Source organism: Lygodium microphyllum, chromosome 2, assembly GCF_053477565.2.
Source record: "Lygodium microphyllum isolate KBCC chromosome 2, Lygodium_microphyllum_v1.1.10, whole genome shotgun sequence".
NCBI lineage: Eukaryota > Viridiplantae > Streptophyta > Polypodiopsida > Schizaeales > Lygodiaceae > Lygodium > Lygodium microphyllum.
This window is the reverse complement of record NC_141136.1, coordinates 167,341,467-167,350,211: the sequence shown is the minus strand read 5'-3', so window position 1 is coordinate 167,350,211 and position 8,745 is coordinate 167,341,467.

Here is an 8,745-nt window from a genome sequence, read left to right as displayed (position 1 = left end):
TTGTTTGCAGTCTCCATAGCATAAGTCCATAGTGCGGACTGATTCTCCGATCCCTTCTCAATCTGTACTCCATATGCAGGAGCATCACCTCTAGCTGCCACATAAGAAGTACGCGCAGCCATATCCTCCACTAACTTCTTCATTCCACCTTTACCAAAGTTGGTAGCAAGTGGAGCTCCTGTCTCAGTCAACCAAATCTTACCATCTTGCCCCCAATATACCAAATTTTGCCTCCTTGCATCCTGGAAAGAGTCACAATCCCTGCAATGCTGATGCTCCGTACTATCACACCAAATACATCTCCTAGAAGAAATAGCAGGCACAGTGGAAGCAAACTGCTCCTTCAACTTACCCACCAACTCCGCTTTGACTGACTCAAGTGTCAAATCTGTGATTCCTTTGATTATATCATCAATAGAGGTAGGCACCGATGGAACAGATGGGTTTGGAGCAGAAGGTGTAGGCATCGGTCGTGGAATAGGAGGAATAAGTGGAGTAGAAACAGTAGGCACTGGCATAGGCCAAGAAACTGGCTGAGGAGGAGAAGAAATAACAGGAATAGAAGTAGGCATAGGAGCTGATGATGATGTAGGTGTCATGGAACCATTCTGTAGACGAGTCTTCCATATCCTCCTCTTAGTCAATGTCGAAACTGCATCCTGAGCATCCTGCCAATCAGTTTTAAGACCCATAGGCTTTGTGCGATCTTCAAGAAGCTCACCCAATTCTTCTTGAAGCGAAGGATCTGCAGCTTGCAAGAAAAGCTCAACTTTTTCAACATCCAATGCTCTTTGTTCAATGGCATCAAGCTGACTATACCTCTCTTCGAATTCTCGAATCAACTCCGAAGCAGCAAGACCTTTGTTTGGCATGTAGACCCACTCTCGGAATGACCGTCGAGTAGCCATACCAAAGTCCTCAAGGAAGTATTCTTCTTTTAGTGCCTTCTTAAAATCTTGCCAATGTGTATTTTGAATATATAAATCAGTCACCTTTGTCCTCAAAGCAGGTGTGACAAGTCGAAGAAAGTACTTACTCATAAGTCCAGCAGGAACTCCAAAGAACCCCATCTTGATCTCATATGTCTTCAAATATGCTGAAACATTACGCCCGTCAAATAGCTTCTTCTCACTCTCAACTGCTTCAATAGCCTTAGTCGCGCTATTTGCATTCTCCTGCTCCGAATAGAGTTGCCTTTGCTGAGACAACTGCTGTTGATGCAATTGTTGTTGCTGCTGCATATACATTTGTGTTTGCTGATTTTGGAGCTGCATATACATGGACATATTCTGCAAAATCTGTTTTAGATCCTCCGTTGAAGTACTTGACGCAGCAGTCATTGATGGAGCTGAAGTAGACGCAGCTGGAGTTGTAGAGGAAGCTGAAATAGAGGCTGAAGTGTCTCCCATCCTGAAATTTCTGCGACGCTTTCACGTCGGGTTCACCAAAGATGTCGAAGGGTTTTCGAAAGCCAAGTCGCGACCACTGAGGACTTTGAATAATTTCAGGATAGAAGGATAGATCGTTAATAGTGGCGGCCTCCACAAAGGATCATATTTATATTTCTTCAGAATAGTTACAGCAGCAATAAAAGACGAGTACAGAAGATCCTCAGAAGTATATACAAGAGGTTTAGAAAACAGTTTTATTACAGATCATAATAATGTCCAATACTATAAGGAATTTGAAGTCACAAATCTGTTCTTGGCATAGGAGAAAAAACCAGCAAAATCACTCCTTAATACGAAACATCAATACTCGGTAAGTCTCCCCTCGGGTAACAATATTTTAGTACATATGAATGGAAATTTTCAGTCATGAACAGACTAGAACCTTATTCTGTCATCCAACCACGATGAGATATCATTAAATATGATGGTCACATTGTCATCAGACTTCCCTTGCAGAAGAAATTGCATCATCCCTTTATAAACTCGTATGATCTTCTCTTTGCTTTTTGCACTGTTATACAGAGCCTGGTTATGTGCCTGCAATAAATTCCCAGTGCTGTTTTGTGAGACATCAACCAGAAAAAGGCCTCTGCAACCAGTAAAGGCTTCTCTATTCTCTTTGCTTTCAAAGCTGCTGTGAAACAGTTACCAAATTCAGAATTCTGCACAGTTATTGTGAACACCAATTCTTTGTCAAGCACAGAGGTTTTGATTTTCCAAGTCCCTGACATATCCATGAATGGCTAACATGAAGGGGTTTTGCAACAGTATCACCTCCTGCATCAAATATAAAGGTAACTCTCTCTGCCCATGGTGTGTTGGTGACCTCTGCAATGCAGCAGGACAGATTTTTCTCATTTCCATCGAAGCAATAGTAGACACTCAGTGGATTCTGCTCTTAATCAACACTAGTAGGCACAGAAAGCAAGTATACTGGGCCCACGGTCTGCGCGATACTGCGAGCTTGCTGAGCACTCAAGTGATGACGAGATTCTTCTTCTGAGCCGTAGCCACCACAGAAATATGCGCCTGACGATTGCATCTACTGCACTTCCAGGAACGGGTAGGTTGAGTCGTTTGAGTTGTAGAGTTTTTCGGCTGTCAACGATGGTGGCAAAGAAGCAAAATTAACTCGGAAAAAGGAGGGGGCAGGTCTTGTCACCTGCTGTCAGCTAGTTGTCATCATCATAGCTGTCATCGGCCTGTTCAGAGCATCTTCAAGTCATCGCTAGCTGCCATCGGCCTGTTCAGAGCATCTTCAAGTCATCGCTAGCTGCCACAACCCACAGACTACTGAACTTTTATCTCTTACCAACAGGCGACCTATTTCCTAGCTTTCATGTGCCACAGGACTGCTAGTTTTTGCTGTTGGACAACCTCAACATGCCGATCATTCTGCTCTGCATTTTTCTGCTTCTGCTACTCTATATCAGATTCTGCTTCATTGACATCATTCTCACACATTCAAAGGTGGTTGCACACTACTGTTTTTTGCCATTCCAATCCCAGAGATTGCTGTATTTCAACATCTTGCCTGCTGCCCTGCTGTCATCTGCCCTCTAATCTCTGCGTGTCGACCCTTTCTCCCCTATTAGCATCGCCTTCCTCCTTGAAGTCATCTCTTTCTTAACAAAAAGCTTGACTTTCACTTCGACTCATTCTATCTCTGTCACCGTATAATTTACCTCTATCTCTGCTGGCTCTCGGCTAGGAAGATCTTGATATATAGCAGTCAAGCTATCGTCAGTTGTAATTCCAGCCTTGGAATCATACACGATATAGATTTCTGTCCATTCCCAGCTACTCTAGGCGAATTGCTGCTGGAGGAGTTAACCAGCAGAAGCTACAAGTCTGCCACAGGCATTGCATCTGGCCTCTCCAAAGTAAGCAAGGTCAAGAGCCCTTCCTCTGTGCAAGTCGACTTTCTTTTTCTCCCAGAATTCTCTCTCCTCCATCGCATCACCTTCCTACAGTCGCTCCAGTAGTGTTCATTGATGCCTTCTACTTCGTTGGCAGCCTCGTCATCACCTTCCACCACACATCGCTGTCCAAGGATACAATCATAGACACTCACAACTGGTTCATCTTGCTCTGGTAAATCATCCCCATAATCATCCGTTTAGTCAGCACAGCCTCAGCCACAAGCATCAGCGTCGCCATTATCATCTGCAGCACTGGTTTTACCTGGAAGAAAGGCGCCTATTGTGGGCAGCTTGATTGTCTAAGAGCAGCCCTGTTTTGTGGAGAGCAGCATTCAAATTCCTACATGCGCCTTCTTCCCTGCACAACACCTGGTTGAGGATCATCTTTCCTATCATTATCTCCATCATAATCTCCATCTTCAGTAGGCAACTATTGATTGAAGACTATTTGGACAGCATCATCTTCAGCAAGCCCGTCATCACAGAACCTTCTCAATTTGCCACTAGAAGGACTGCAAGGGGGAGGAGCCGCCATCAAAGAGATTAGCTGATTGAGGGGGAGTGGTGCACTGGCGCTGGCGCAGGCACTTCTCTGCACTTGATCCTCGCACACCTTCCCCTCTGCCTCCGTGCTCACCATCCGATAGATCTCCCCTTCTTTTTTTTTTCCTGCCGCGTTCCTCCATCCCAAAATACCTCTTCTTCTTTTCAAAATAGCTCCCCTTCTTCCCCCCAAAAAGGCTCTTTCCTTTTTCAAAAATAGCCATCCGTGGCAAAGCTTTTTCCTTTATTAGACCCTCTGAATCCAGTAATAAGATTGTGCTCGGCAGCTGGATGATGTCGAACCTTCACCACTGTCAAAGATTTCAAGAAATCCCCCAAGCTCCAAGTTCAGCGTATCTTGAAATGTATGCATTCCATGAGATTACATCATGAACTGGCAGCATGTCAAAAACACGATGTGCTTCAGCAAGTAAGCCACTTATGCCATACATGTCTACCAGTTTGTTTCCAATATAAAGCTGAGGCAAGACTACATCACGAATGGGTAAGTTGTTGAAAACATGATGTACTTCCGCAAGGGAGCCAAATTTCCCATACATATCCACAAGAGAGTTGCCCACCAAGGGCTACAAGCGCCACATTTACCATAGATACTAATAAGTATGCTATTAACAAAAACTTCTGAAGTGAAGCCCTTCATGTGAGCATCAATACTCATACGCTGAGAATAAATGTAATCACAACAACTAAATATGTACAAAGTACCAAATCCCATGCACAACTTTTGGGTGGTTTACACACCTCGAATGCGCAGCAATACGACAACGGGAATTAAATGGAGCATGTAAATCATTGCAAAATCAAGATTTTCTGATAAACAACAATTACTCATTATGCAAACAGCACACAAATAAATTTTCATCCAATAAGAACATAATTATCATCATAAACTATCAAAAATCCTTCATTTTCTTCATAAAAATGGTCATACCGTGTTTTTACGTAACCTGAGATGCCTTGAATGACTGCATAACCAGCAAACGGAGCCTCCATTTCTCTCAATCCAATGCTACACTTCAATATCTCCATCAATCTCCATCACCGCTTCCTTCATTCTCCCTCCCCGATTCCTCCTTCAAGATGGTACACATGAACAATCCATAGAGAAGAGAGAGAGGGAGGAGAGAGAAAGACTAGATTATAATCTCTTCATCCAGACAGCCATATCTCGCGTGAAGACCGGAGATAGAGTCAGCAAAGAGGGAGAAGTTGAGGCCCAATGTCGGTTGCATAGGTTGCTTTCAGCCTGGAATCATCATCCATGAGGGGGAGGGTGCAAAAATCGGTGCCATTTGCACACCATGTCTTCACCTTTTTCTCCATAATTTTTTGCATAAAATTTGAGGGGGGGTTAAAATTCCCAAAGGGCACTCCCCCTTTGGTCCAAGGTTTGTCCACCCTTTTGTATCTTGGCCAATTTTTGGCCTCTTCCTCGTCCGGGCTCCGTCTCAGCCTCTCAAAAATTCTACGCGTCCGTCTTGACATTCCGCACTGACTAGCAGCTCCTAGCATCCTGCATGGCAATTGGAAAAATTATCAAAAATCCACAAGTGTCGCTTGGGCGCCTTTTAAAAGTCGTCTTTCACTTGGTGCTTAAAATCGTCCTAGCTATAGCAGCCGCCTTCAATGTTAAATATTTTTCCCCTAAATTATGGATTTTTTGGCAAATTTTAGGTACATCTCGGGCTCAAAACTCCACTCTCATTGGTGACCACAGGATAGGGCGACTCCGCCCGTCCAATCCCACAACAGATCTACACAAAACAACCAAAGGAAGCATCAAATTGATACAAAATAGATACATATTAAACCACAGCACAATGCTCACCCTACCTCCTGACAAAACCAAGGCATGAAATCCACAAGGAGTAGGCCTATCATAATCTGATAGAAGGTCCAAAGCTAGTCACTAACCGACTGCTCCAACACGGCCAAACTAAAAAGAGCTATCAAAGAGGTCGCCCTAAGTGGTGGTCTGAACTACCTACCTTACTAAGGACAACCCAACCAGGAGCTCCTACTAGGCGAGGACTCCTATAGCCTGATCAAGAAGTATTTTCTTTTAGCACATTTCTTCTTTTAGGTTTTTATTTTCCCATACTCGGGCATGTAAAAAGGAGGGAGCTGAGCGTAGTGACCCAAGGAGAACAGGGCATCGGCCTCAAGTCCTGTCTCGGTATCCAAGAACCTACCAAGCCCTCGCAAGGCGACACTTAATCATTTTCTGACGCTCACTTTTATTTTCACTCCAACCTTCCTTATTTTCTTATTTTCCAGCGAGGTGCCACCCCTAGGAAGACAAGGCATCGGCCCCAGGTCTAACTCATCCCCAGGAACCTACCAGGCCTTCGCAAGGTGATGATCAACTGCTTATAAATTTTCATTTCTTTTCTTTTCTATTTTTATAGGGGTTAGAATCCCTTTTTACACACCTTTGTATATATTTATTGTCTTTGAGATATTTGGGGGTTTTTTTTTCCTCTCTATCATCATCTTTCTTTGGCAGGCTTCTCTAACTGCCTCACAACTAAGCAAGAACTCCTAGAATGGCTGCCTAGCAGGCTAGCAGAACAAGGTCACTAGAACTGCCTTCGAAAACAGGTCTTTCGATTCTTGGTAATGTCTTTACAAGAGGCAACGACTACTCAGACCTCCCTCAGACATACCTAACCTAAACCTCGGGACTTCATGCCTTGGACGCCGGTTCCCAACAAGAAAAGAAAATTTCCTACAAGTAAACAGACACATATAGCATAAAAACACGGTACTCGTAAAGGAGAGATATCACCTAGATAGGGCCACAAGAAGCTTCCGCGCGACAAAGGCTCCTTCCAAGCTCTTCTTTGAACCTATGTAGCACAGGACTAAAACAAGAAACCATTAACCGCACTTGTACTAAACAGACAATTGACCCTCTTGGCCTAACGAAATAAAGCATTTCACTACAAAACTGATCGGCCCTCCTGGCCTAATAAAACAGTTAAAACCTCGCAAAACTGGTCCTCTTGGCCTAACGAAATCAAACAGAATAGCACCTACACATCCCTCCCCAAAATGGTACAGATATACAATAATATGCTCTTTCCAAGGAGAAAAAATAGGGCTCACAGCCCTAAGCTAAATGCATAAGATTATGACCCATCCCTCCTGCATATATAGCAAGAGGCGTACGCCTAACATGTTGTCTGATCAACCTATGGGTCCAGAATAACAACGGTAGATTGGTCTCGGCTACTCTTTGCATCACCCATATCAACCATTTCCTGCCATATATTGCATGCTCTGATAACATTCCCCACAAGCGACCAGGTCCTGTCTCATTATTGATACCAATATCCAAACTAAGATCACAGTTGAAGAAAAGGTCTTCTTCATAAGCAAGATTTGCCAGTGAAACGGCAAACTGATTCCAGTAACGTGGAATCAGCTGAAAAGACACTCTCTCAAACTCCTCAAGTAGAGTCATCGCAATTCGATGATACATACAAAGGATGGGATTCCGCACTGTGTATGTCCCATCTAGCTGATTCAGAATCAACTGGGAATCCTCTTTTACTAACAACTGCCGAATACCACATTGTTTGGCAATATGCAGTCCCATAATCAAGGCTTTATACTCCACCATACTGTTAGTGAATCCTACCCCGAGATAAGCAGCTAACTTCATCGTAACTCTACGTCGAGGATCTCGGATTACTACTCCAACACTCCCTTTTTTATTAGGGCCCCTGGATGCTCCATCAAAATATACTGTGTACATCCACAATGGGTTTACATAGCCTGCCATCACGAACTCCTCTATTCGTAATTATGATAGTCAAAATTTAACATGTTTACAGGATGAACTGACGGCTCCATCCCACCTTCTTCATTAAACTCAACAGGGATACTTGTCAACATTCGTAAGCAGTGAGGAAGAAGACTTTGATCTCCCACACAAAGGTTCTGTCTTCTTGCTCAATCACTTTGTATCCTTTGCTCCACCAGATAAGTTTCCCATGATGGTATCTCTACTCCAGATATGGGTGCTCCAAATAAGAAATTAACCGCCCCATCAACCAGCTTTAAGCTCTTCTTTTGCAGGTCTCAAATCAACCCCAACATGGACCTGCAATGCATTTTCCGTGTTAGCATACTCAGAAATAATAAGGTTTAATCTTATTAAGATTAACCTTATTTTTAAATTCCACTTCCTTAAATCAGCTAGTAGAGCCGTAGACCTATTTTTCCCTATCCTGACAATCTTGTAGGGGCCATCCCATCTAGGTTCTAGCTTCCCTGGAAACAGATCCCTACGTGCATCGTAGTACAGAACTAATTGCCCTTTTTTAAAGGTATACTTCTTTGCTTTAAGGTCATGCAATTGCTTCATCCGACGTTTAGCTACCTCCTGGTGTAATAAGCTCTGCAATTTCAACTCATCCAGGTGGGCTATGGTCATGAAACGTTCAAAGAGTGATCCTCATCTCCCAAAGAGTGGTTAATTGTAAACCATATGGTTGGCAACTCGATTTCCAAGGGTAATACACACTCTTCTCCATAAACTAATTTAAATGGAGTATGGCCGATAGCTCGCTTGAACGTTGTATTATACGCCCATACAGCCACATACAACTTCCTATCCCAGTCTCGTTTCTTCTTAGAGACTATTTTAGACAAGATACCCACAAGCTGCTTATTAGTACTTTCGACTTGCCCATTTTCTTGCGAATTATAGGGGGTCATTTTATTGTGCTTGATTTGCCAAGCTTTAGTTAGGCTTTTGATCACTTTATTCAAAAGTGGGTTCCACGGCCCGACAGTAATTC